Raw genomic sequence first — 27774 nt, 5'->3', positions numbered from 1 at the left:
GGAGGGTGGCAGTGATGCGGCAGGTGGCGGCAGTGATGTGGAGAGGGGAGCAACGGAGAACGTGAGCTCCTTTCCACGAGCTCGGCGACGAAGATCAAACCGTCGCTCTATGCGAATAGCGAGAGCTATTAAGGAGTCCAGACTGGAAGGAACCTCCCGGGAGAGGATCTCATCCTTAACCTCGACGTGGAGACCCTCCAGAAAACGAGCGAGCAAAGCCGGCTCGTTCCAGTCACTAGAGGCAGCGAGAGTGTGAAACTCAATAGAATAATCCGTTATGGATCTATTCCCCTGACATAGGGAAGACAGGGCCCTGGAAGCCTCCTCGCCAAAAAACAGAACGGTCAAAAACCCGTATCATCTCCTCCTTAAAGTCCTGATACTGGTTAATACACTCAGCCCTTGCCTCCCAGACTGCCGTGCCCCACTCACGCGCCCGTCCGGTAAGGAGAGAAATGACGTAGGCGATGCGGGCTGCGCTCCTGGAGTAAGTGTTGGGCTGGAGAGAGAACACCACATCACACTGAGTGAGGAATGAGCGGCACTCAGTGGGCTCCCCAGAGTAACACGGCGGGTTGTTGATCCTGGGCTCCGGAGACTCGGAAACCCTGGAAGTGGGCGGTGGATCGAGGTGGAGTTGGTGAACCTGTCTTGTGAGGTCGGAGAATTGGACGGCCAGGGTCTCAACGGCATGTTGAGCAGCAGACAATTCCTCCTCGTGTCTGCCTAGCATCGCTCCCTGGATCTCGACGGCGGAGTGAAAAGGGTCCGGAGCCGCTGGGTCCATTCTTGGTCTGATTCTTCTGTTATGAACTTGAGTGAAGACCCAAAAGCGGTTTTAACAGAAAACAGAGTTCTTTAATGAAAATACAGGAATGGCATAAATCCTCTTCCAACGTTGTCAGCGGAACAAAAAGAACGTTAGTATAGTGCAGGATGCTCCTGCCAGGCAGACTCCGACAGGACAGGACAAGGTGGAAACAAACGAGACGACAGCTTGCTTCTGGCATCAAAAAACACAAACAAGAATCAGACACTGAAAGTAGCAGGAACAGAGAAAGAAATAGAGACCTAATCAGAGGGGGAAGAGAGAACAGGTGTGAAAGAGTGAATGAGCTAGTTAGAGGAGATGTAGAACAGCTGAAGAATGAGAGACAGAGAAGGTAACCTAAAAAGACCAGCAGAGAGAGAGAATGAAGAGAAAGGACAGGAACAGACATAACAAGACATGACAAGGGATCTAGACAGACACAATCCCAGGACAATCCGCGGTCCCAGCCACAATGGCTAACCGCATCACAGGCTGCGTTCAAGAAAACCCCACGAGCTTGATATGCAGCTAGGCAAGCCACAACGCCAAATATCTTCTCAGACCCATCCTTGGTCGGCAGGATCACTGGAAAGAGACAATCAGTCCCAGCAACTGATGCCAACTGCGTTGTGTGATCCAAACTAAGAAGCTAGCTAGCTACCAAGAACTTTCCAATACACTTTCAAACAAGAAACTTACCAAACAAACAAAACCAAGCTCTTCCTCGTTCCGCATGCAACAGGAAGTGACGTGAAGGAAGGAGGATTAGATTTAGGAAGGACCGGCTCATTCTAATGGCTGAAATTGAATTAATGAAACGGTATAAAACATATGGAAATCACTTTTGACTTAGTTCCATTTATTTCATTCTAGCCATTATGAGTCTGTTCTCCTATCCTCCCACCAGCCTCCTCTGCACAGCAGTCTCTGGGACTGGACTCCTGCCAGGCAGAAGCCCTGCTGCTCTCCCATGGAGCAGAGGTTTCCCAGACAGGCCTCTTCTCATCCATCCACAGCTTGTTGGTTCACCAGCAAGGAGTGTGTTGTTTCAGGACACTTTAATCTTCACTGAACCCAGTCTCCATATCGACCCTAGCTTACAATAATCCCTGTGTGTGATATTATTCCCAGCAGACAGTAAAGAAGGACGGGTTAGGGGGTGATTGGAAGTGTGCCCTGTCGTAAGGTAGAGCTTCCAATTAAACCTGCCTTTCTGCTCATAACTAACCAAGCAGCGGCAGTAATGAGGAAGAGTCTAATTAGCAGGTCTAGATCGGCATCTGGCAACTGGAGCCAAGCCTCTCTCGCTGGGCGGGAAGGGGAGAAGTCTGTGGTTAACCTGCCCAGTCTAGTAGCCATGTGAACCCTACAGCTGTGTTTGTTTTAGTGTGTGTGTGTTCGAGTTTGTATCCAGTTTAGTAGGGATCCCTGAAGCTGCCGCAGGTGGGTTGGTACTGGTGGTTCCAGCCAGAACCAGCTGTCAGTTCAAACCTGACATGAATAGCCTCCAGTTGTGCCTGTCAATCAGTCTGTTTGTGTGTGTATGTCTGTGTGACGCAACTTTGGTTTTAGAAGTGCGTGCGTGGGGGGGGGGATAACCTAGCGAGGGGTATGGTGGTCCTCCCTCAGACTTTTTTTTTGGGGGGGTGTTTATCTAAAGCTCATTTCCTGCATTTCTACAAGGGCTGTCCCCAAATCAAAATGTTCTTGGTAGACCAAAATTAGTATTTTCTTTTGTCTGATGCTTTCAGCATGCTTTTTGATGAAATAATTAAGACACACAAATGACTGAAGAGGGAGCCAGAGATCAAGATAGCCTAACCAGAAGAAAAAAACCCTGTTCCCTATCCTCCTTCTGCTGCTGGTCTTTGCAAATTCTGCCATTATGCTCCTGAACTTGCCGGTAATGGGCAACACCAGCGGTCGGCAACCTTATCCATTTGGAGCGCCAATTTATCTTACCATTTCTACCAATCTGCATACCAGTTATGATTTTCATATGCGCAAATTCATGGAACAGTTTCAGTTCATTTGTAATAGTCTTTGTATCTCATCATCATTGTGTGTGGTTAATCTACATTATATCTAAAGGAAAATTATACCAGTCTAAAAGTAACTTTTATTGCCATTGCAAACTATGTTAAAAATAGCCTACATAAAGCCAACACAAAAACATTGCAGCCTGCAGGTAGAAAATATCCTGATATAAAATAAATATCCTATAAATCACATTGACTACGCATGGCCTATCTGCAACAGACTTGATACATATCAACTGGGTCGCCCCAAAACTTGTGCTAGCAAACTTGAGACATTGTATAAAATATTCTGGACCCCCAGAGTTTCCCACGCCAATGAGCTTGGGACAGACACAGCTGTAGGCTATTTGTGCAAAGGGATAAGAAGTAATCGAGTATTTTATGATGTTTTCACTGGATCAGAGCATTACATTTTTCCCTTTCATGCCAAGTGGTTATCGAAAGGGAGAGAGTTGGAAATATTGTTCAAATGCTTTCAGGAACTTTTGTCATTCTCAATTGATTCTAAAAACAGACTTTGTTTACTTGCTGTTTGAGGTGAAGAAAAATTACTTTGAGAAGCACCACACAGTGGTGCTAAATTAAGACAGTCAGAAATACTATCAGACAACCCCAAATGGGCTCATTTATAAGCCTACATTTGTGTGCAGGCCAGGTTAGACTAGTCCTACTTCTATATGCGTAATCAGGTGTGCGTTCTTATTCAACATTGACAGGAGCTTTTCAAAGAGACAATTAATAAATTGACAAAACCCGTAAATGTTGAGAAACAGGTTTTAGTTTATTTCATTCAAGTGTAGCATAGGTTGTGATTTCTGCAAAACACATGTCCACTCTAACAATGAGAACGGTAAATGACTGTAACAATAATATATTGAATGTATTAACATAAATTACAGTAACCAAATAAACATAGCAGATTAGAAATGTTACTACTGGTGATATACAGTACCAGTCAAAAGTTTGGACACACCTACTCATTCCAGGGTTTTTATTATTTTTACTATTTTTTTACATTGTAGAATAATAGTTAAGACATCAAAACTATGAAATAACACATATGGGATCATGTAGTAACCAAAAAGTACTAAACAAATATATATTTTAGATTCTTCAATGTAGCCACCCTTTGCCTTGATGACAGCTTTGCACATGCTTGGCATTCTCTCAACCAGCTTCACCTGGAATGCTTTTCCAACAGTCTTAAAGGAGTTCCCACATATGCTGAGCACTTGTTGGCTGCTTTTCCTTCACTCTGCGGTCCAACTCATCCCAAACCGTCTCAATTGGGTTGAGGTCGGTGATTGTGGAGGCCTGATCATCTGATGCAGCACCTCATCACTCTCCTTCTTGGAGGGGTGGGGGGGGGGGGTCATGTCCCCTCATCCCCAGTGTAAGTATTCCATCCTGTTTGCATGTAAATTACTTTGTCTGTGCATGTCTGATTCTGTGTACTGTAGGCTATGTTTGAGGAAAATTGTCGTACCTAGGGCTGTGACGGTCATGGAATTTTACGTAACAGTAATTGGCCAAATGACCATGGTCATCATAATATATAAAACATTTTAAAGCATATTTTCTCCTCTCCTCCAGTCCTCACTACTTGTGCTGGAATTGAAATATAATTATTTGAAAAGGCATCCCCATTCAATGATGGCATAATGGGTGGAATGGCTGCCATTGTGAGTGTACCCATAGGCACAAAGCAGAAAGTAAAATATGTGTGTTGTGATTTGTTGATTCAACTGACATTACAAAAAATACAGTCCATTGCATAAGCCACATCAGCTCACATAATTTGAATGCAATTTTACATTAGCATGGAAATTATAACATCACAATACCTGGTAGCCATAGTCCCAGACGGTATTAGATAGATGGAGCGTCACGGTCCTGCCCGCCTGTGGCTAAAACAACCTGTGGTTACCCCATTTGGCTCACAGCAAGAACTTCATATTTTTTAAACAAAATGTTCTTGTTGTCTGCTTGTTTAAGTCAATTACAAAACTACCCAGAAAAAAACATGTAAATGCAACATGCAACAATTTCAAAGATTTTACTGAGTTACAGTTCATATCAGGAAATCAGTCAATTGAAATAAATGTATTAGGCTCTAATCTATGGAATTCACATGAGCGTCCCAAACATGCTCAATAGGGGACGTCTGGTGAGTACGCAGGCCATGGAAGAACTGGGACATTTTCAGCTTCCAGGAATTGTGTACAGATCCTTGCGACATGGGGCCGTGCATTTTCATGCTAAAACATGAGGTGATGGCGACAGATGTATGGCAGGGCAATGGGCCTCAGGATCTCGTCACGGTATCTCTGTGCATTCAAATTGCCTTCGCTAAAATGCAATTGTGTTCGGTATACATAGCTAATGCCTGCCCATACCATAACACTAACGCCACCATGGGACACGGTTTACAACGTTGACATCAGCAAACCGCTTGCCCACACGACACCATACATGCCTTCTGCCCGGTACAGTTGAAACTGGGATTCATCCGTGTAGAGCCATCAACGGTGGACATTTGCCCATTGAAGTCGATTACAACGCCTGACTGCAGTCAGGTCAAGATGACGAGCATGCAGATGAGCTTCCTTGAGACGGTTTCTGACAGAGTCTTCAGTTGTGCAAACCCACAGTTTCATCAGCTCTCCAGGTGGCTGGCCTCAGATGATCCTGCAGGTGAAAAAGCTGGTTGTGGAGGTCCTGGGCTGGCATGGTAACGTGTGGTCTGCGGCTGTGAGGCCGGTTGAATGTACTGCCAAATTCTCTAAAATGGCGTTGAAGGCGGCTTATGGTAGAAAAATAAAACAAAAATTCTCTGGCAACAGCTCTTGTGGACATTCCTGCAGTCAGCTTTCCAATCGCACGCTCTCTCAAAACTTGAGACATCTGTGGCATTGTGTTGTGACAAAACTGCAGATTTTAGAGTGGCCTTTTTTATGAGTGTGCTAGTGTTAGCTAGCTACCGTCAAGAACATTAAGCTAGCCTAGACCAACTACACGAACAAACAGACTTTACAGGTTCATGTAGTGAGTGGAGTTACAAATGGACTACACTAAACAAGTTAAATGTCTTACCTGAGATGAAATGTATTACACACACACAGACAACTGTAGCGTACTAGGACACCGGGTCCCCACATTTCCTACTATCCCACACCAAATAGCCTGAAGCCACAATGCTCTTTTCACAGGCTCTTTTTCCCAACATGGGAGCATTGCAAACTGTAGGTTGGGATTTTAGCCCTGGTTTTTGGCATGTTTTGTTATTTCTGTATAACTGGGCGTCAATGGAAAGAATGTTTTCCCCAATTTGTGGGCGTGGGTGAGGGTAATTCCTAATTATTATGTGAATATCAACTTGGACTATTGTGAGTGTAGGCTACCCATGAGTTTACCAGTCAAATTGCCAGGTTTATAGTTTCCAAGCATGCTCTATTCATTCTATTTTCTATGTCTGCTGCTGCGTTGTGGAGTGCGTTGCCTAGGCAACTGAAGTCTAATTTGCTTGTTTCAGCAAGGAGCATCAACGTTTCATCACGTTGTTAAGAGTCCATGTAAGGCTGAAACAGACTCAACCACACAAATGCCCCGTCCGCCCGTCTTCAGGTTCGTTCCACGCACAGAAGTTATTTTAGTATATATTTTTAAAACATTTATGACGGTTATTTTCATGACGGTCTTCATCCATAACCTTTGCGGTTATACATTGAATATTCCAGCCCTAGTCGTACTTTGAAAATTTAAAAAATTGCATGAGTCCTGGTGGCAAACCCTGTTCTGAAAGCTGTAGTAGGAGTTGATGAGAGAGAGCTGGAAAGAGAGGGAGGGAGAGGGAATAGATTAGGCTAGAGGAATAGGCGCATCAAGAATGAGGGAATGTTGGAGTGAAGAGATGTAGGAGGGGAAGAGAGGTAATGGGGGGTGCAGCAGCTAGAGCCGTTAGAGGAGATAAAGATAAGATCATTCAGACAATCAGCCGAGACCTCAGGACAATCATCACATCTCATCTGTTTTCAAGAGCAATTCTGTCTTCTATTGAACTGTTGTGACTCGGTCAGGGAGGCAGTCTCTGGGGGCTTTAACACTCGCTGTGCCACACTCTCTCACAACATTCTCGTTTCCAGGGATGGCGAGAATAATGGCGAGAAACCGGTACATTATAATACATTATTTATATGAACAGCGTGACTTGAAATTGAACTGTTAAATTCTATTTTGTGTCCATTTCTGGCTTCTCTGTGGCCTGCTCTGCTATCTGCATGATCAATCATCAGCGCTCAGTGTGCGATTGTGTGCATGCTGTTGTAGCCTACCGTAGGCCTATTTACTTTCACAAAGTCGACATAAATTCAAAGGGCTGCGTGTAATGGGTTCTCTTACCATTCCATTGCAAACAACAAGTAGGCCTGCGGGCTATACAGATCCGCGCCCCCAAAAATGGCCATAGCCTACCCTCCCCAAGAATCCCTCAACTTATTACAACTGGTGAGATGATATGCAGAACAAGAGAAGGGTAAATACGCGGAGATACAAAATATGCACGTGCGATGTATCAAATCTCTGGCTTCATTCATACATTAAACCAGTCAACGCTAACAGCCTACCATATTCACTCATCACAAAGTCCCCAATAGAAAACATCCCTTAGGCTGCATGGCTTCTAAAAATGTATTTGCTTACTATATGTGCAGGCTACACGCAACCCCTCGACGCCGTTACCGTACACAATCTCAATCTCACATTCAAATCTCCACTAACGTGGCACTGGCAGAGGCTGAAATACAAACGGGTGCTAAATCACAAAACGGCAGACACTGTGTCCACAAAAGCGCTTGAGGAAATCAACATTTGCACCATTGTTTCATGATGTTATGATTACAAAAGCGGCCACACGGTGGGCTGCTATTTGCGGGCAGTTGATTAACTGAGCTATCCATGGTGCTGAATCTCCGCTGGTTTAGGCCTGTTTGTTTAGAAGCTGATGTTCCCTGCGACAGTCACCACAATAAGCAGGTTATAATGAAGTAAAAACACCCACAGCCTTCCCAAATCCCCCCGATAGCCAGATACAACAACAGAGTCTCACAATCAATTCGTGCATATATGTACAAAATGCATTTTAGCAAATTTCGTGTGTTTTTGTGGCTTAATTCGTGAGAAAAGACACAAATTTAACCAGTAGGCTACACACCAGCCTTTTCAATAACCATATAGACGCGAAAGTTTATATTTAATTTTTGTTCTTAAACTCGATGTAGGATCAGGCAAAATCCCTTGAGTTTGCGCACCTTACGAAGGTTTGGTCCTCGGTTGGTTGCCATGTGTCCATATCGAGTGGTGTGGTCATGATGTCTAGGTCCGCTTGTCAACGGATGTGGAAAGTATAGTGCAACCTAGGAGTTTGGTTTCTAGTTTTGAGTCGGTTGATCCACTTCCATCTCTGACACGTGGAAACCGGAGGGGGGGAGGGAGGGGGTGCACTCCACACATATGCACGTAGGCCGTCCGTAGGGTGGGGGTTGGGGTTAGGTCCAGTTGGAGTTAGGGTTAGGTATAGTTAGTAGAATGGTTAAGGTTAGGGTAAGGTATAGTTAGTAGAATGGTTAAGGTTAGGGTAAGGTATAGTTAGTAGAATGGTTAAGGTTAGGGTAAGGTATAGTTAGTAGAATGGTTAAGGTTAGGGTTAAGGTTAGGGTTAGGTATAGTTAGTAGAATGGTTAAGGTTAGGGTAAGGTATAGTTAGTAGAATGGTTAAGGTTAAGGTTAAGGTTAGGGTTAGGTATAGTTAGTAGAATGGTTAAGGTTAGGCTAAGGTATAGTTAGTAGAATGGTTAAGGTTAGGGTTAAGGTTAGGGTTAGGTATAATTAGTAGAATGGTTAAGGTTAGGGTTAAGATTAGGGTAAGGTATAGTTAGTAGAATGGTTAAGGTTAGGGTTAGGTATAGTTAGTAGAATGGTTAAGGTTAGGGTTAAGGTTAGGGTTAGGTATAGTTAGTAGAATGGTTAAGGTTAGGGTAAGGTATAGTTAGTAGAATGGTTAAGGTTAGGGTAAGGTATAGTTAGTAGAATGGTTAAGGTTAGGGTTAGGTATAGTTAGTAGAATGGTTAAGGTTAGGGTTAAGGTTAGGGTAAGGTATAGTTAGTAGAATGGTTAAGGTTAGGGTTAGGTATAGTTAGTAGAATGGTTAAGGTTAGGGTTAAGGTTAGGGTTAGGTATAGTTAGTAGAATGGTTAAGGTTAGGGTTAGGTATAGTTAGTAGAATGGTTAAGGTTAGGGTAAGGTATAGTCGCGTATTTGGTTGTTGCAAAGGCTTGTGTGGCTACTGGTTAAATTTGTGCCTTTTCGCAAGAATTAAGTAGCACATAAATTTGTGTATTTTCGAACGAATTGAACAACACAAAAATGCACAAAAACGCACGAAATCTGCTGAAATACATTTTGTACATATATGCGCGAATTTGATGTGAGGTTGGGCTCGGTACAAAGGCGAGAAAATGCTGAGGTAGGCTAAAACAAATGTAATTTTCACTGGACCTCATAATATTTGAGCTAGGCTACCTTAAAGGGGAATTTTACCCTAAATTCATTTTAATGTGTATTTCTAGTCAATCCACCATGCATACGGTCTCGAAATGTCATTTATCATACGGTTGCATCTTAGATATCGAAACACCCCGTCTGTCAAAAAGTCAAAATACGTCACCATGCGAGACTTAAAGCAGCACGTTCTAGCTGACTCTCTTGGGATGTTCAACCACCGGTGGACGTGTAATTCAAATGATTTGCTGAAATGTTTAATAGAGCCCTACATGAGCCCTACCTATGCCTGCAATGTTCAGGCCCTACCCTACCCAGGCCCGATTGCTTTTGCCCAAAACCCGAAATTAGAAATAACTTTGTTTGTTATTATATCCATTAGCTGCTCCTCTCCGTCTGTCACTTGCTCGTTGTGCATGAGCTCTGCTCATGGCGGCTCTGGATGTCTGTGTATATAGCATCAGCTCCTCTTGGGCTGCTCCGCTCAATGACGAGACATGAGAGAACACCGAGCATGGCTGTTAGAACCTTTCGTCACGCTAAATTCTGACAATTCAAGGCACATTATTTTCTGCGAAATAATCTCAACTGTTTTATATTTGAAGCAGTTTTGACACCTATGTGTTGAACCAAGTCAACACACCGCCCACTCAATCCAGTTAGAGGGGAATGTTGGGAGAATTTACTCTAATGGGCAATTGGGAACATCAGGAATAATCAGGACATTCAAAGCTAGAAATCTAGACTGTTTTGTTTTGAAAAATATTTTGTGAATTTGTCTACTATGGACTACTGAAAACAACAAAACCAATGGATTACTTGGGTAAAATAGTCATTTAAAACTAGGCTACATTAGATCCATGTGTGTATTTCTCCATTTACAGTGGTATAATCACGTCAGTTTTTTTTTCTCGCTTGTATTATATGCTTTTGAATAGCACTTCTGGTTTCAACTGGGATACCGGTACTGGTAATTTCTTGCAATTTTCTCAGGAAGAAAAATTGGTAAATTCTCTGGAAAATATTAAACCCTAGTACACACTCTCTCTCTCTCACACACACACACACACACACACACACACACACACACACACACACACACACACACACACACACACACACACACACACACACACACACTAGAAAGATAAAGGTCTAGACCACCCTGGGGATGTAGGTCCTCTGTTGAAGTAGTTATAGATTTTACTCACGTCACTTGTACTTGTATGCGGTTAGGGTTTATTTTGTTCCTGTGATGCTCTTTCTCCCTGCTCAACAACAAGCTGAGCTGGTGGTCTCCTGTGGGCTCTTAACCATGCAGGTTAAGTAAAGGACACACACACACGTTACAATATGAATTAATGCTGAGGTCCTGGGGTTACAAATTGTCCTTTCTACCTGGTGGCAACCAGAATCTGAACAGATATGGTTGTTTCAGTCTGGAAAAACACACACAGCCACTTGTCAGTCCTGTTGCATCGCAGCTCGGCTCTCACCATTAACTATTGACCAGTCTAGCAACCATGTCTGATAAACAGCACAGCTGAAGAGTAGACGGTGGGGTGACTTCACCTAGACCTTCAGCTATAATATAGGCGGTATGGTATAGGTGGTATACAATAGGTGGTGGAAAATTGTGTATTACAGTACTGTACATGCTGTTCCAAACTTAGTTACCATAATATAAGTGCTCAATTACACAAGACAACATTGTAGCCTAGCTCAAATAAACATTGAATGTATCAGTGATGACCCAACTGTCGGTTTTGTAATATTTTACTGATGTCTCTGTTATTCTTGTGTTTAGATGTTAGCCGTAAAGGAGGCGTAGGAGAGGGGATTAGCAAGCCCACCTACGGCTGTCAGGTGACCATCCAGTCCGGGAAGGAGAAAGAGATGAGGAAGAGGGGGAGAGACGCTGGAATGACACCGAATCCTCTTCCGACCTCTACTTTGACCCCAAGGAGATGAAAGCTCAGAGGTGAACCACCACACTCAATCTCGCTCTCTCTAGCTCTTCCCCTTTCTCTTCTGTCTCTCTTCCCATCCTCTTTCTCTTGTCTCTTTTCTCATCTCTTTCTCTTCTGTCTCTCTTCTCATCTCTTTCTCTTCTGTCTCTCTTCCCATCTCTTTCTCTTCTATCTCTCTTCTCATCTCTTTCCCTTCTTTTTCCCGTTTTCCCTTCTCTCTCTGCTTTACTCATTTTTCTACATCTCCCCCTGTGATCTTCTTTCCATATGGAAACACCCTCCTGCATTTGTCATCACTGCTCGGCTGCAGGTTATAAGAACAAAAACACGGCTCCTGGTCACATTTGTTCCTGAAAAAAATAAACAAGAAAGGATCTTTCTGAAAGTTTACTTTCAGAGGATAAAAAAGTGTTGCAGCGATCTGTTTAATTAAAAACTTATCCGGGCCAAATCCGGCAGAGTGTGAGGGAAGAGATTAACAGAGAGGTAAGCCACGTTACATTAGCAGAGAATAGTATTACTGCAGCGCCTCACATCTCCACACCTCTCCTGTCTAACAGCTCTCAACTCTAGTATCCATCCCCAATCACAACCAACCGCATATTAAGCGTATGTAACTATGGCTGTTCTGCTGTTCATGTGGATGTTTGGTGTTGAAATACCATATATATATTTCTTTATGGGTTTTATGGATGCGTTATTGTTGTGTCACAGTTGTGTTGTGGTTGATTAATGGTTGTGTTACTCCAGAGAGCAGGCCCTGCTGACAGCACGGCGGTCTCCAGTGCTGAGCAGAGAGAGGGTGTACAAACGCGTCCACTACCCCAACGTCTATGACTGCTACGCCGAGGCCACCAAGACCTCCGCCTTCGTAGGGGGAGCCAAGGTACAGTATGTGGGGATTACCAGAGGTGCGTCACAAATGGCACCCTTTTCTTATTGAATGCACTACTTTTGAGCAGGCTCCATAGGGCTCTGGTCAAAAGTAGTGCACTATGTAGGGATAAGGGAATAGGGAGCCTTTTGGGACAAAGCCCTGTACTGCCCAAAACCAAATCTATGACCTATACACTTGACCTCCAGACCATCATGTTCTATCCAAATAAAAAGTGATTATAACAAGACTAGAAGACATTTTCAAATCCTGCCCACCTGTATTATTGGGCAAAATGAACAGCTTGTTTTGTATTAGTTTGTATTACTTCCATTTCTCTTTCATGGTGACATGGAGGAAAGTCATAAAGTACACACACGTGTGCACACACACAAACACACACACTTTTCAGTTCTTTGTTTACCCACCATCCTTCATGGCAGTCTGTTCCTTTTATTACACACCAGCACCCATCACATTACCCACAAGCCACTGCTTTTATCCTGTTTTTTTTTTGTTCTTGCTGATTTTTCACTCACTATTTACATCAACTAACCTGGGGTGTGTTTCTCAGTTCCTCAGTTCAGTAGGAGCAGGTGGGGTCGGGGAAATGATGTTCACTGGAAAGTTGATACATTTTCAAATCTGAACATGACTTTTGCAATGTTTTGAATGTGTTTGTTTTCAGGTTGTGGCACTGTTTGCTGTTTTATTATGTGTATTGTAAAATGTTTAATATTATGTAGTTCAGCTACTTTACATACAGACATAATTAGAACGGTTTTAGAAGCTTTAGAGTGTTTTCTATTCAATAATTATTATTATATGCATATATTAGCAATTATGGATATATTTTTTTTCTGTTTACTATGGGCATGCAATTCCTCCAAAGGGGGCAGTATTGTCCTGAGCCTTAACAGGTTTTAATGAACAAAATACCTATTGATTTCATGTGCATGCTGCAGCCATACGGTGCATTTGGAAAGTATTCAGACCCCTTGACTTTTCCCACATTGTGTTACATTACAGCCTTATTCTAAAATTGGTTAAATAACTTTTTTCGTCATCAATCTACACACAATACCCCATAATGACAAAGCAAAAAACGTTTTTACATTTGATTTATTAAAAATACAAAACGTAAACATTCAGACCCTTTGCTATGAGACTTGAAATTGAGCTCCAGTGCATCCTGTTTCTATTGATCATCCTTGATGTTTCTACAACTTGATTGGAGTCCACCTGTAGCATATTAAATGTATGAGATATGATTTGGAAAAGCACACACTTGTCTATAGAAGGTCCTACAGTTTTTTTTTTTTTTCTTACCTTTATTTAACCAGGCAAGGCAGTTAAGAACAAATTCTTATTTTCAATGAGGGCTTAGGAACAGTGGGTTAACTGCCTGTTCAGGGGCAGAACAACAGATTTGTACCTTGTCAGCTCGGGGATTTGAACTTGCAACCTTTCGGTTACTAGTCCAATGCTCTAACCACTAGGCTACCCTGCCGCCCCAGTTGACAGTGCATGTCAGAGCAAAAACCAACCCATGATGTCTAAGAAATTGTCCGTAGAGCTCTGAGACGACAGGATTGTGTAGAGAGACAGATCAGGGGAAGGATACCAAAAACATTTAAGGTCTCCAAGAACACAGTGGCCTCCACCATTCTTAAATGGAAGAAGTTTGGAACCGCCAAGACTCTTCCTAGAGCTGGTTGCCCAACCAAACTGAGCAACCGGGGGAGAAGGGCCTTGGCAAGAGCCCAATGGTCACTCTGACATAGCTCTAGAGTTCCTCTGTGGAGATGGGAGAACCTTCCAGGCAGACAACTGCAGCACTCCACCAATCAGGCCTTTATGCTAGTGTGGCCAGACAGAAGCCGCTCCTCAATAAAAAGCACAACAGCCTGCTCGGAGTTTGCCAAAAGGCACCTAAAGGACTCTGACCATGAGAAACAAGATTCTCTGGTCTGATGAAACCAAGATTGAACTCTCTGGCCTGAATGCCAAGTGCCACATCTGGAGGAAACCTGGCACCATCCCTATGATGAAGCATGGTTGTGGCAGCATCATGATGTGGGCATGTTTTTCAGCGGCAGGGACTGGGAGAATAGTCAGGATCAAGGGAAAGGAACGAAGCAAAGTACAGAGAGATCTTGATGAAAACCTGCTCAGGACCTCAGTCTGGGGTGAAGGTTGGAGTGGTTTCGAGACAAATCTCTGAATGTCCTTGAGTGGCCCAGCCAGAGCCCAGACTTGAACCCAATCGAACATCTCTGGAGAGACCTGAAAATAGCTGTGCAGCGATGCTCCTCATTCAACCTGACAGAGCTTGAGAGGATCTGCAGAGTAGAATGGGAGAAACTCCCTAAATGCAGGTGTCCCAAGCTTGTAGCGTCATACCCAAGAATAGTCTAGGCTGTATTCGCTGCCAAAAGTGATTCAACTGAGTAAAGGGTCTGAATACTTTATGTAAATGTTTTTATACATTTGCAAAACATATCTATACCTGTTTTTGCTTTGTCATTATGGGGTATTATGTGTAGATTGATTGAGGGGGGGAAAACGATTTAATCAATTTTAGAATAAGGTAACAAAATGTGGAAAAAGTCAATGGGTCTGAATACTTTCCATATTCACTGTCTAGGCTGCACAGACCAGTAACTTAAACAACAACAATGTGCCATTCTGTTCTTTTGAAAATACATTTTATTAGTCTTATGGTTTAGGGCCTGCATAAAACAATTTAGTAATATATTTATTTGTGATGGTGTATATTCAATTGATTTATTGAAATAGATATCCAGCCACATCGGCCCACATCTACTTCCTCTCCTAAACTTGCCAGAATCTGCACGGGAGATATACAAGGCTTATCCCGGCCAAGAATATGGTAATCATGGGACTATATGAATTGGGCTCTAAAAAACATTGGCTGATCATTTTTTTTACTGGCAACATACCGTAAAGGGTTTCTGTGTGACTGTGTGAGTGCCAGCCAGGGCTCAGTTTCACTCCCTGGTGTCCATATTCCTGCGACTGGGAGCGTTCTGGAGCCGTAATTGGCAGTGAGTGATGTTGAGTCTTAATGGAAGTGCTGTAGTTCTCAGCCAGCTGTCTGGAGTCACAATGGCTTCTCCTCCCTCACTGACAGGTCGAGTGACAGTCTAAGTGACAGGCTTACAAATCTTCCCTCAGCCAATAGCAAGGAAGTGGACCGGATTGATGGACAGGTGAGCCAATCCCCACCCATCCATGTGGGAGATGGGAGAGCAGAGGTGGTCAGTTGGTTTCAGTTTAATCACATCACTGTCTTTTCGTCTGGTTCTTCATCTAGACTTCTGGAGTCATTCTGTATGGGATCATGGTGTGATGTTTAGAAACAGTTATTATGGCATTTATTCTCTGTCAAGTGTGTTGTGAAATGCACTACATTCAATCTTGAATAGATTTTGGGTAGAATCCTAAGTGTGGAATTAACTCCCGTGGATGTCCCCAAACATGGCATCATATCTATGTTTAAACCTTGGAACATATTTTGTCATATTTGAAGAGTACTCCTGTAGCTGTTCACCTCACTTAACCTGTCTGTCACTCAAGATGACAGGCATACTGTGTGTGTGTGTGTGATCACAGGCTGAGACAAATTGATTAAGAGAAGGATTGGTCATGCATGTGTGGTTGCTGTTGTTATTTTTGCGGTGTCTGTGACACTGGCTCAGGTGTTTGTCTCCCTGCCTGTCACTCATTATCTTCATTAGGCTTTTTTAAATGTGTAATTGTCCAGATTTTATAGTGTTTTTTCCATGGAAATGTCTCACTCTCCAATCAATCCCTAGCTTCTTCTGGTGTGCTAAGTGGAGTTTCGACTATTTAGTTTTTACACCCATTCTGCTATTCCAGAGAGGGTACTTCATGAAGTGGGCTGGGATTGGGTGTGAGAGTATCACTAGGGCTGGGATTGGGTGTGAGAGTATCACTAGGGCTGGGATTGGGTGTGAGAGTATCACTAGGGCTGGGATTGGGTGTGAGAGTATCACTAGGGCTGGGATTGAGTGTGAGAGTATCACTAGGGCTGGGATTGGGTGTGAGAGTATCACTAGGGCTGGGATTGGGTGTGAGAGTATCACTAGGGCTGGGATTGGGTGTGAGAGTATCACTAGGGCTGGGATTGGGTGTGAGAGTATCACTAGGGCTGGGATTGGGTGTGAGAGTATGACTAGGGCTGGGATTGGGTGTGAGAGTATCACTAGGGCTGGGATTGGGTGTGAGAGTATCACTAGGGCTGGGATTGGGTGTGAGAGTATCACTAGGACTGGGATTGGGTGTGAGAGTATCACTAGGACTGGGATTGGGTGTGAGAGTATCACTAGGGCTGGGATTGGGTGTGAGAGTATCACTAGGGCTGGGATTGGGTGTGAGAGTATCACTAGGGCTGGGATTGGGTATGAGAGTATGACTAGGGCTGGGATTGGGTGTGAGAGTATCACTAGGGCTGGGATTGGGTGTGAGAGTATCACTAGGACTGGGATTGGGTGTGAGAGTATGACAAGGCCTGGGATTGGGTGTGAGAGTATCACTAGGGCTGGGATTGGGTGTGAGAGTATCACTAGGGCTGGGATTGGGTGTGAGAGTATCACTAGGGCTGGGATTGGGTGTGAGAGTATCACTAGGGCTGGGATTGGGTGTGAGAGTATCACTAGGACTGGGATTGGGTGTGAGAGTATCACTAGGGCTGGGATTGGGTGTGAGAGTATCACTAGGGCTGGGATTGGGTGTGAGAGTATCACTAGGGCTGGGATTGGGTGTGAGAGTATCACTTTCAAAAAGCTCTCTCCCACGCTAGGGCTGGGATAATACCAGTATCGCAGCAAGGAAACAAAACATTAAGTGGATTTAACTTCTTTAGGAAAACAGCCCTACTGTTGGAAACAAACATAATTATGTTGTCATCCAGAGTCACAATGATTGATTTTTCAAGCTATAGCACACAGAATTTGGTCTGCTTTGTGTTTTCATTTTCGCCATGGAAGAAATATTGTGAGACTAGTATCATCCCGGCCCTATCCCATACCTCAGGTCCGGTCTCCTTCCTCATCCCCATCTCCAACCCTGGATTCACCCCTAGCCCTGGGTTCAGCTGCTTTGGCTATGCTTTGGCACTAGTACCTGATACATTTGCTCCTCGGGTTGGTTCTCGGCTATTCACACTGTATCTTCAAGCCTCTGGAGAGCTTCCTGGCACAAAAAAACAGTAAGTGTTCTAAGGGACCAGGTATTTGAGAGGAAGGTTTGCCCAAGTACCATATGCCCAAGTTGTATATGCACACGCATGCATGTCCCAATCAAGGTAGGCACAGTCTTTTGCTCGAAGCGTAGGCACAGTCTTTTGCTCGAAGCGTAGGCACAGTCTTTTGCTCGAAGTGTGGGCACAGTCTTTTGCTCGAAGTGTAGGCACAGTCTTTTGCTCGAAGTGTAGGCACAGTCTTTTGCTCGAAGTGTGGGCACAGTCTTTTGCTCGAAGCGTAGGCACAGTCTTTTGCTCGATGTGTGGGCACAGTCTTTTGCTCGAAGTGTAGGCACAGTCTTTTGCTCGAAGCGTAGGCACAGTCTTTTGCTCGAAGCGTAGGCACAGTCTTTTGCTCGAAGCGTAGGCACAGTCTTTTGCTCGAAGCGTAGGCACAGTCTTTTGCTCGAAGCGTAGGCACAGTCTTTTGCTCGAAGCGTAGGCACAGTCTTTTGCTCGAAGCGTAGGCACAGTCTTTTGCTCGAAGCGTAGGCACAGTCTTTTGCTCGAAGCGTAGGCACAGTCTTTTGCTCGAAGCGTAGGCACAGTCTTTTGCTCGAGCGTAGGCACAGTCTTTTGCTCGAGCGTAGGCACAGTCTTTTGCTCGAAGCGTAGGCACAGTCTTTTGCTCGAAACGTAGGCACAGTCTTTTGCTCGAAGCGTAGGCACAGTCTTTTGCTCGAAACGTAGGCACAGTCTTTTGCTCGAAGCGTAGGCACAGTCTATTGCTCGAAGCGTAGGCACAGTCTTTGGCTCGAAGCGTAGGCACAGTCTTTTGCTCGAAGCGTAGGCACAGTCTTTTGCTCGAAGCGTAGGCACAGTCTTTTGCTCGAAGCGTAGGCACAGTCTTTTGCTCGAAGCGTAGGCACAGTCTTTTGCTCGAAGTGTAGGCACAGTCTTTTGCTCGAAGCGTAGGCACAGTCTTTTGCTCGAAGCGTAGGCACAGTCTTTTGCTCGAAGCGTGGGCACAGTCTTTTGCTCGAAGTGTGGGCACAGTCTTTTGCTCGAAGCGTGGGCACAGTCTTTTGCTCGAAGTGTGGGCACAGTCTTTTGCTCGAAGTGTGGGCACAGTCTTTTGCTCGAAGCGTGGGCACAGTCTTTTGCTCGAAGTGTGGGCACAGTCTTTTGCTCGAAGTGTAGGCACAGTCTTTTGCTCGAAGCGTAGGCACAGTCTTTTGCTCGAAGCGTAGGCACAGTCTTTTGCTCGAAGCGTGGGCACAGTCTTTTGCTCGAAGTGTGGGCACAGTCTTTTGCTCGAAGCGTGGGCACAGTCTTTTGCTCAAAGTGTGGGCACAGTCTTTTGCTCGAAGTGTGGGCACAGTCTTTTGCTCGAAGCGTAGGCACAGTCTTTTGCTCGAAGTGTGGGCACAGTCTTTTGCTCGAAGTGTAGGCACAGTCTTTTGCTCGAAGCGTAGGCACAGTCTTTTGCTCAAAGCGTAGGCACAGTCTTTTGCTCAAAGCGTATTTGAAACTATTCAGTAGGATTTGAAATAAGACAAATACTATTGGAACCCAGGTCTGATGTGAGCCCTCGCATGCAACAGCACGACCCTTTGCATGAGATAGTAGTCGTGGAAGAACCCTTGGTCCTCATCATGAAGGAAGTGATCAATGTCTGAGGCTCTCCTCTACTTTAAGTGGGATGGACAGACAGGATTTATCTCTTCCTCTCTCTCTCTCTCTCTCAAATTAATTTCCTGTTTCTATTTGTCTCACTGGAACAGTGAATGACAGTACACCAGGGCATGATAAGTTTGTGGTTGTGTCTTACAGAGAGAGTTAATAAATAAAGCTCCTTTTCACCGTTTTATTCATTCTGCAGCCTTGGCCGTCGCAAAATTAATTTACAAGTTCCACATTAAAATAAATATAAAAAAAGAGAGAGAATAAAAAAGGGAATTCTCTGAGGTGCCATCTGTTTTTCTATATTTCTTTCTTGTATTGTTTTGTTCTGTGCTTCTCCCTGTCTCTCCACTAGCTTCCTGTTCTGTTTGAAACCTCCGTGTGACTGATCCAGATTGATATGGAGCCTGTTCAGCTGAGCGATGTGAATTAGCCCCTAGCGTAGGAGCTCCTCTATTCATTAACTTAAGCCATGCTACTCTGAAACAATATGCCTCTCTCTTATTAAGCGCCAAGCACACAACACCGAGGCTAATAAGTCTTTATGTGCTATTAGGAGCCGTGCTTTGCAAGGCAGGCCGAACCGAAAGCCTGTCAGCTCTTTCCCCTTCGCTTTCTTTCCCCACCATCACGCAGCGTAGCGTAGATTGTCATTTATTGAAATCTGTAATGGGCAACAGGGCTCTGCCTGGCCTGGCAAGCCTTTAATAGCACTGTGAAACATTAAAAGTGGGGAATTTATTAAGGGGCCTTTTAACCAATGAATCAGTGGCCTACGCATCCTGCTCTCGTCACGCTGGTAAAAGCCCTCCTAATTTCTGTGAATAAATCTGTGTGTTTGTGTGTGTGGTTGGCTTTCCTCCTAGTACTGACAGAAAAACAACACAACAACCCCTCCACCCAGGCACTAATAGATGTACTGAAATATCAACTGAAATATCCATGGAGGCTTGAGAAGACACGGACTAGGGTTGCAAAAGGGAGGGTATATTACTGGAACATTTCTAACTTTACCAGTAAACTACCAGAATTTTGGTATCTTTCAGTGATTTTATGTAATCTATCACAAGACATCTCGTGGCATTGTTGATTAGATGCTTTTAAAATGAATTAGGCAATTTTCTCTTGAACCACATGGTCTAGAAACTCATGGACAGTATGACACAGATAAAAAATGTATACTAAATATCAATCTTTTTTTAAAGTATAAATGACTGAAGTTACATTACAATGCCATAGCTGTTCTGTTATTTACTAAAATTACTGAAGATTCTGGTAACTTTTGCAACCCTATCAGACACATCCTGTCCCCCGAGGAACTGCTAATCAGGACCACACTCCTCCTTAAGGATTCTAAGAAGACTTGACTTACATTAAGACATATGGTTATTCCCGAAGGGGAGCATTGAATTGAGCGATAGGATTTAGGGGCGTGTGTGCTTGCGCTGATGGTCTTTACTGTCCCTAGTGGGTTTTTTAAAGGGCAGGAACATGAGTGATGAATGGGGGAGAGTTTCCTGCCAAACTCTGGTTGTGTATTCTCCTGCAGCTTCTTCGCCTAAGTGGATATTGAACACTTAGCCTGTCTTCTTCATAGACATTGACATGATTGTGTACTGATGGACAGGGTTATCCGTCTACTCTGCTGTCATAGAGAGGGAGGGTCAGAGGGACTTGTGATGCGTGTGATGGTTGGAATCATGTGTGTGGACTCACTCTTCTGTCCTCATGTCCTGACTAGGTGTCTCTCTCTTCACTGAAGGCAGATTTTGGACCTTCATGTGTTCAAACCTTCAAGAGGAGTGTAGTAAGCCCGGTTCTAGTTCTAGGATTTAGCACAAAGACTCTTCTAAATGAAGTGAGGGTTTCCACCGTCCTCTTATCTCCTAATTCAATGTTCAACCCTCCCCCATTAGTGTCCCCCCACTTGTTGGTGTCTCTACCTCACCCTTCAGTGTGAGAGACATGGGTCCTGTGCTCTGGACTGTGGCAGGAGGACACGAGACAGAGCAGAGAGTGCCATCCATAATTAATATGTCCTGATTACGTTTCCTAATCCAGTTTTGATTTCCTCAGTGCACACGTGTGTGTGTGTGTGTTTGCTCAGACTTGTAAAGCAGGTGTGGGGATGAGAGAGACAGTCAGAGAGAGAGAGTGGGGGTTGGAAAGAGCACAGATGGTGGACAGAGGCTTGTTAAAGCCTTATCTCTGATGTGAAAGGAGAGTGGCAGCATACATCTCATCTAGAGCTACTTATCTCTCATGTTGTGTGTGTGTGTGAGTCCGTGTGTGTGTGAGTCCGTGTATGTGTGAGTCCGTGTGTGTGTGTGAGTCCGTGTGTGTGTGAGTCCGTGTGTGTGTGAGTCCGTGTGTATGTGAGTCCGTGTGTGTGTGAGTCTGTGTGAGTCTGTGTGTGTGTGTGAGTCCGTGTGTATGTGAGTCCGTGTGTGTGTGTGAGTCCGTGTGTGTGTGAGTGTGTGTGTGAGTCTGTGTGTGAGTGTGTGTGTGTGTGTGAGTCTGTGTGTGAGTCTGTGTGTGGGTGAGTCTGTGTGACTCTGTGTGTGTGTGTGTGTGAGTCTGTGTGTGGGGGAGTCTGTGTGTGCGTGCGTGTGTGTGTGTGTGTGTGTGAGAGTCCGTGTGTGTGTGTCTGTGTGTGTGAATCTGTCTGTGTGTGTGTGTGTGTGAGTCTGTCTGTCTGTGTGTGAGTCGTAGGGGTGAGTAGGGGTGAGTCGGCACGTAGGGGTGAGTCGGTGCGTAGGGGTGAGTCGGTGCGTAGGGGTGAGTCGGCGCGTAGGGGTGAGTCGGCGCGTAGGGGTGAGTTGGCGCTTAGGGGTGAGTCGGCGCGTAGGGGTGAGTCGGCACTTAGGGGTGAGTCGGTGCGTAGGGGTGAGTCGGCACTTAGGGGTGAGTCGGCGCGTAGGGGTGAGTTGGTGCGTAGGGGTGAGTTGGTGTGTAGGGGTGAGTCGGCACTTAGGGGTGAGTTGGTGCGTAGGGGTGAGTTGGTGCGTAGGGGTGAGTTGGTGCGTAGGGGTGAGTCGGCACTTAGGGGTGAGTCGGCGCGTAGGGGTGAGTCGGCGCTTAGGGGTGAGTCTGCGTGTGGGGTTGAGTCGGCGCGCGCACGCAGGGGTGAGCCGGTGTGTGAGTGTGTCTGCGTGTGGGGGTGAGTCGGCGCGGGGGTGAGTTGGCACGTGCGTAGGGGTGAGATCCGCGCTTAGGGGTGCGTCGGCGCGTAGGGGTGAGTCGGCACTTAGGGGTGAGTCGGCGCGTAGGGGTGAGTCGGCACTTAGGGGTGAGTCGGCGCGTAGGGGTGAGTCGGCACTTAGGGGTGAGTCGGCGCGTAGGGGTAAGTCGGCACTTAGGGGTGAGTCGGCACTTAGGGGTGAGTCGGCGTGTGGGGTTGAGTCGGCGCGCGCACGCAGGGGTGGGCCGGTGTGTGAGTGTGTCTGCGTGTGGGGGTGAGTCGGCGCGGGGGTGAGTTGGCACGTGCGTAGGGGTGAGATCCGCGCTTAGGGGTGCGTCGGCGCGTAGGGGTGAGTCGGCACTTAGGGGTGAGTCGGCGCGTAGGGGTGAGTCGGCACTTAGGGGTGAGTCGGCGCGTAGGGGTGAGTCGGCACTTAGGGGTGAGTCGGCGCGTAGGGGTAAGTCGGCACTTAGGGGTGAGTCGGCACTTAGGGTTGAGTCGGCGCGTAGGGGTGAGTCGGCGCTTAGGGGTGAGTCTGCGTGTGGGGTTGAGTCGGCGCGCGCACGCAGGGGTGAGCCGGTGTGTGAATGTGTCTGCGTGTGGGGGTGAGTCGGCGCGGGGGTGAGTTGGCACGTGCGTAGGGGTGAGATCCGCGCTTAGGGGTGCGTCGGCGCGTAGGGGTGAGTCGGCACTTAGGGGTGAGTCGGCGCGTAGGGGTGAGTCGGCACTTAGGGGTGAGTCGGCGCGTAGGGGTAAGTCGGCACTTAGGGGTGAGTCGGCACTTAGGGGTGAGTCGGCGTGTGGGGTTGAGTCGGCGCGCGCACGCAGGGGTGGGCCGGTGTGTGAGTGTGTCTGCGTGTGGGGGTGAGTCGGCGCGGGGGTGAGTTGGCACGTGCGTAGGGGTGAGATCCGCGCTTAGGGGTGCGTCGGCGCGTAGGGGTGAGTCGGCACTTAGGGGTGAGTCGGCGCGTAGGGGTGAGTCGGCACTTAGGGGTGAGTCGGCGCGTAGGGGTGAGTCGGCACTTAGGGGTGAGTCGGCGCGTAGGGGTAAGTCGGCACTTAGGGGTGAGTCGGCACTTAGGGTTGAGTCGGCGCGTAGGGTGAGTCGGCGCTTAGGGGTGAGTCTGCGTGTGGGGTTGAGTCGGCGCGCGCACGCAGGGGTGAGCCGGTGTGTGAGTGTGTCTGCGTGTGGGGGTGAGTCGGCGCGGGGGTGAGTTGGCACGTGCGTAGGGGTGAGATCCGCGCTTAGGGGTGCGTCGGCGCGTAGGGGTGAGTCGGCACTTAGGGGTGAGTCGGCGCGTAGGGGTGAGTCGGCACTTAGGGGTGAGTCGGCGCGTAGGGGTGAGTCGGCACTTAGGGGTGAGTCGGCGCGTAGGGGTAAGTCGGCACTTAGGGGTGAGTCGGCACTTAGGGTTGAGTCGGCGCGTAGGGGTGAGTCGGCGCTTAGGGGTGAGTCTGCGTGTGGGGTTGAGTCGGCGCGCGCACGCAGGGGTGAGCCGGTGTGTGAGTGTGTCTGCGTGTGGGGGTGAGTCGGCGCGGGGGTGAGTTGGCACGTGCGTAGGGGTGAGATCCGCGCTTAGGGGTGCGTCGGCGCGTAGGGGTGAGTCGGCACTTAGGGGTGAGTCGGCGCGTAGGGGTGAGTCGGCACTTAGGGGTGAGTCGGCGCGTAGGGGTGAGTCGGCACTTAGGGGTGAGTCGGCGCGTAGGGGTGAGTCGGCACTTAGGGTGAGTCGGCGCGTAGGGGTAAGTCGGCACTTAGGGGTGAGTCGGCACTTAGGGGTGAGTCGGCGTGTGGGGTTGAGTCGGCGCGCGCACGCAGGGGTGGGCCGGTGTGTGAGTGTGTCTGCGTGTGGGGGTGAGTCGGCGCGGGGGTGAGTTGGCACGTGCGTAGGGGTGAGATCCGCGCTTAGGGGTGCGTCGGCGCGTAGGGGTGAGTCGGCACTTAGGGGTGAGTCGGCGCGTAGGGGTGAGTCGGCACTTAGGGGTGAGTCGGCGCGTAGGGGTGAGTCGGCACTTAGGGGTGAGTCGGCGCGTAGGGGTAAGTCGGCACTTAGGGGTGAGTCGGCACTTAGGGTTGAGTCGGCGCGTAGGGGTGAGTCGGCGCTTAGGGGTGAGTCTGCGTGTGGGGTTGAGTCGGCGCGCGCACGCAGGGGTGAGCCGGTGTGTGAGTGTGTCTGCGTGTGGGGGTGAGTCGGCGCGGGGGTGAGTTGGCACGTGCGTAGGGGTGAGATCCGCGCTTAGGGGTGCGTCGGCGCGTAGGGGTGAGTCGGCACTTAGGGGTGAGTCGGCGCGTAGGGGTGAGTCGGCACTTAGGGGTGAGTCGGCGCGTAGGGGTGAGTCGGCACTTAGGGGTGAGTCGGCGCGTAGGGGTAAGTCGGCACTTAGGGGTGAGTCGGCACTTAGGGTTGAGTCGGCGCGTAGGGGTGAGTCGGCGCTTAGGGGTGAGTCTGCGTGTGGGGTTGAGTCGGCGCGCGCACGCAGGGGTGAGCCGGTGTGTGAGTGTGTCTGCGTGTGGGGGTGAGTCGGCGCGGGGGTGAGTTGGCACGTGCGTAGGGGTGAGATCCGCGTAGGGGTGTGTCTGCGTGTGGGGGTGAGTTGGCGCGCGCTTGCGTAAGTGTGAGTCGGCACGCGCGTAGGGGTGAGTGAGTCCAGTCCCAGTGCCCCCTGGACTGGTGCCTCAGAATGGTGTGATTGATTGCTTCTCTTATTCTTGCTCTCTCCCTCTCTTTCACTCTCCACTCACCCTCTGTCTTTTTCTCAATTTCCCTCCCTTTTTCTCTGCTTCTCTTTATCTTCACCTCCCTCTCCTCTCCCTTCAACTCCCTCGCTCTCTCTCTCTCTTTCTACTGGTGTGCTGTGGGGAAATTAATGGGCCTCCTGTTTGCTGCATCTGCATCTTACTCTGTCAAACCCCACAGTACAGCTTGTGTGTGTGTTTGGCCAGGTCATTCAGGGCTCTGTGTGTGGGCTTGGAGCAGGCTGATAAGCTGTTTACTAAAACTAGCAATTAAAAGTTGATCAAGCTGTCAATTCAAATGGAATGAAATGGAACTGAAAAGTAATTAAAAGGATAGCGTGCAAACAACTTTCTTTTAGCTCCCCATTACCAATGCACATCATTTAATTAGTTTAGCTGTTCACACACTAACTCCTACAGTCAGTTTACACGTATATAGTAGCCACACGCACACACCTTTGCACAAGACATTTTTAGTTGAGCAGGTACAGTGCATTTGGAAAGTGTTCAGACCCCTTGACTTTTCCACATTTTGTTACATTACAGCCTTATTCTAAAATTACATAAATACTTTTTTCCTGATCAATCGACATAAAATACCCCATAATGACAAAGCGAAAACAGGTTTTCAGATTTTTTTTGCACATGTATTAAAAATAAAAAAACAATACCTTCTTTACATACAGTTGAAGTCGGAAGTTTACATACACTTAGGTGGAGTCATTAAAACTCGTTTTTCAACCACTCCACACGTTTAGTTTCAACAAACTATAGTTTTGGCAAGTCGGTTAGGACATCTACTTTGGACATGACACTGTTATGTACTTGAGTGAAGACCCAAAAGCGGTTTTAACAGAAAACAGAGTCCTTTAATGAAAAACAGGAATGGCATAAATCCTCTTCCAACGTTGACAATGGAACAAAAAGAACGTAGTATAGTGCAGGATGCACCTGCCAGGCAGACTCCGACAGGATAGGACAAGGTGGAAGCAAACGAGACGACAGCTTGCTTCTGGCATCAAAAACACAAACAAGAATCAGACACTGAAAGTAGCAGGAACAGAGAGAAAATAGAGACCTAATCAGAGGGGAAGAGAGAACAGGTGTGAAAGAGTGAATGAGCTAGTTAGGGGAGATGTAGAACAGCTGAAGAATGAGAGACAGAGAAGGTAACCTAAAAAGACCAGCAGAGAGAGACAGAGTGAAGAGAAAGGACAGGAACAGACATAACAAGACATGACAGTACCCCACCCCACTCACCGAGCGCCTCCTGGCGCACTCGAGGAGGAAACCTGGCGGCAACGGAGGAAATCATCGATCAGCGAACGGTCCAGCACGTCCCGAGAGGGAACCCAACTCCTCTCCTCAGGACCGTACCCCTCCCAATTCACTAGGTACTGATGACCACGGCCCCGAGGGCGCATGTCCAAAATCTTACGAACCCTGTAGATGGGTGCGCCCTCGACAAGGATGGGGGGAGGGACGAGCGGGGGCGCGAAGAACGGGCTTAACACAGGAGACATGGAAGACCGGGTGAACGCGACGAAGATAGCGCGGGAGAAGAAGTCGCACTGCGACAGGATTAATGACCTGGGAAATACGGAACGGACCAATGAACCGCGGGGCCAACTTGCGAGAAGCTGTCTTAAGGGGAAGGTTCTGAGTGGAGAGCCATACTCTCTGACCGCAACAATATCTAGGACTCTTGGTCCTACGCTTATTAGCGGCCCTCACAGTCTGCGCCCTATTACGGCAAAGTGCCGACCTGACCCCCTTCCAGGTGCGCTCGCAACGCTGGACAAAAGCCTGAGCGGAGGGGACGCAGGACTCGGCGAGCTGAGATGAGAACAGCGGAGGCTGGTACCCGAGGCTACTCTGAAAAGGAGATAGACCGGTAGCAGACGAGGGAAGCGAGTTGTGGGCGTACTCTGCCCAGGGGAGCTGTTCTGACCAAGACGCAGGGTTACGAAAAGAAAGACTGCGTAAAATGCGACCAACAGTCTGATTGGCCCGTTCGGCTTGACCGTTAGACTGGGGATGAAAGCCGGACGAGAGACTGACGGAAGCCCCAATCAAACGGCAAAACTCCCTCCAAAATTGAGACGTGAACTGCGGGCCTCTGTCGGAAACGACGTCAGACGGAAGGCCATGAATTCGGAAAACATTCTCGATAATGATCTGAGCCGTCTCCTTAGCAGAAGGGAGCTTAGCGAGAGGAATGAAATGAGCCGCCTTAGAGAATCTATCGACAACCGTAAGAATAACTGTCTTCCCCGCTGATGAAGGCAGTCCGGTGATGAAATCTAAAGCGATGTGAGACCACGGTCGAGAGGGAATGGGAAGCGGTCTGAGACGGCCGGCAGGAGGAGAGTTCCCAGATTTAGTCTGCGCGCAGACCGAACAAGCGGCGACAAATCGACGCGCGTCACGTTCCCGAGTGGGCCACCAGAAACGCTGGCGAATGGAAGCGAGCGTACCCCGAACGCCGGGGTGGCCGGCTAACTTGGCAGAGTGGGCCCACTGAAGAACGGCCGGACGAGTAGGAACGGGAACGAACAGAAGGTTCCTAGGACAAGCTCGCGGCGACGGAGTGTGAGCGAGTGCTTGCTTTACCTGCCTCTCAATTCCCCAGACAGTCAACCCGACAACACGCCCTTCAGGGAGAATCCCCTCGGGGTCGGTGGAGACCTCAGAAG

General features: G+C 47.4%; 1 pseudogene; it reads left to right on the top strand.

The window, feature by feature from the left end:
• LOC135519719 (activating signal cointegrator 1 complex subunit 3-like) overlaps nt 1-27774 on the top strand; it is a 223170-nt pseudogene that overhangs the window by 56632 nt on the left and 138764 nt on the right.

This window comes from Oncorhynchus masou, chromosome 29 (genome assembly GCF_036934945.1).
Source record: "Oncorhynchus masou masou isolate Uvic2021 chromosome 29, UVic_Omas_1.1, whole genome shotgun sequence".
In the NCBI taxonomy this organism is placed as follows: Eukaryota; Metazoa; Chordata; class Actinopteri; order Salmoniformes; family Salmonidae; genus Oncorhynchus; species Oncorhynchus masou.
Note: the sequence above shows the minus strand (reverse complement) of the source record. Positions and strands in the feature narration are given on the sequence as shown.